Source organism: Gossypium hirsutum, chromosome D01 (assembly GCF_007990345.1).
Source record: "Gossypium hirsutum isolate 1008001.06 chromosome D01, Gossypium_hirsutum_v2.1, whole genome shotgun sequence".
Lineage (NCBI taxonomy): Eukaryota > Viridiplantae > Streptophyta > Magnoliopsida > Malvales > Malvaceae > Gossypium > Gossypium hirsutum.
Window position 1 is genome coordinate 45,285,705 of NC_053437.1, and position 1,843 is coordinate 45,287,547.

The following is a 1,843-nucleotide window of genomic DNA, read 5'->3' on the forward strand; positions in this document are numbered from 1 at the left end:
TGCACAAAACCACGCGTTACAAGTGTACTAAAGACCTGTCAGTCAATTGCAATGTTATTTGAGTTTCTTTAAGATTCCCTAACTCGAGATTTTCCGAAAATTGATAAAGGCATTAAGTTAATATTAGCTCCTAAATCACATAAAGCTCTATAAAAGTGAATACTCCTAATTCAATGGGACTAGTAAAACTGTCCGAGTCTCTTAATTTTCACAGTACTTTTCTAGAAATAATTACACTACATGTTCTCCTACCTTGATTTTCTTACGCTTTGCCATCATCTCATTTAAAAACTTGGCATATTTGGGAACCTTCTCAATTAACTTGATCAAAGGTAGGTTAACATTTAAGGTTTTTAAAAAAATTTTAAAAAAGTAACAAATTCATCCTCATCCTATTTTTGTCTTTCTTCTAATCTTAGTGGAAATAAGAATTTCGTGATTTCGGCATCTTTAGGTGTCTCTTTTCCCATCCCAACCATTGGCACATTCTCCTCCTTTGGTTCAGGTTCATCTTCCACTTCTAGGGAATTGTCTTGATGCATCAGTATTATTCACAGTTTCCTCCGGGGTAGGTATTTATGGGCTACTCAATACCTTGCCCGATCGGAGTGCTATAGCTTTCACATGCTCTTTACCTTCCCTTAATGGATTATCCTCTGTATTGCTAGGAGTACCTATGCCAATTTGTCTTTTAATGCTGCTCATCATGCTCATCAATTGGCTCATTTGATCTTTGAGCTTATTCAATGTTCTTGTTAAGTTAGTGCACTCAAATTGCATCTACTTGACATCTATTCTCATTGACTGCATTTCTCCCTCAATTCTATCCAGACATTGACCACATGTAGTATGGTCACTTGGGCTGGTTCTTTCCTGGGGTTTCTGCAAATAAGGAGGTTGGTAATTAGTATTTTAACTTTATTTTTTTGTTACCTCCTCCTTGGTTTCCTCTCCATCTTCAATTCGAGTGATCTCTCTAGCCAGGATTGTGTGTTTGAATAAGGGTTTCCACCCCTATTCCCAATGTAATTTTATCCTCGACAGGATTGTTGATATAATGGAAGAGTGGCTTGTCTCCTCCATGCATGGACGGTGTCAAAGCAGATTTAATATGGTTGAGTCTATCCATTAGTTGTTGATACTTATCATCCTCTAGATAGCTTTGATCATAGCGAGTTTCTAGTCATATATGAATCGGTCAGTTTGTCACTGATAGCAGTTTAATGCCATATTTTCAATAATTCCATATGCATCCTCGTACGTCCTATTCATAAGGGCTCTTCCTGCTGCTCTGTCTAATCCAGATTTTGCGTTTACATCCAACCCATTATAAAATATATGCAATCTCATCCACTCAGGAAATTCATGGTGCGAGTATTTTTGAATCAACATTTTGAAGTGTTCCCACACATCATAAAAGTTTTCTCCTTCTATCTGTCTAAATTCAACGACCTCTCTTCTTAATTAGACTGCTTTACAAATCAGGAAAAACTTCTATAAGAATTTTCCAGCAAGTTCATCCCAAGTCGTGATGGATCTTGGAGCCTGTAAGTCTAACCAATAAAAGGCGTTATCAATCAGAGAAAATGAGAACAATCGAAGACGACTAGCATCATTAGTGACCCCGTTATACTTAAAACTATCACAGAGTTGAAGAAACTGTTTCAAATGTTGATTAGGGTCCTCTACCATAATGCCCCTAAATTGCATATTATTTTGGATCATTTGTATCATCGCTTATTTGATCTCAAAATTATTAGCTATAATCGCCGGCCTCGCTATACTTTCTTGAACCATATCTAAACTTTGTATCTCATAGTCCCGTAAAGTTCTCTCATTCTGA

General features: G+C 36.7%; 1 non-coding gene across 1 annotated transcript; it reads left to right on the top strand.

The window, feature by feature from the left end:
• Positions 1 to 1,360: 1,360 nt before the first annotated feature.
• LOC121214234 (small nucleolar RNA R71) lies at positions 1,361 to 1,466 on the top strand. The gene has a single exon (XR_005909820.1). It is a non-coding gene; the product is annotated as a small nucleolar RNA R71 (small nucleolar RNA).
• Positions 1,467 to 1,843: the final 377 nt, after the last annotated feature.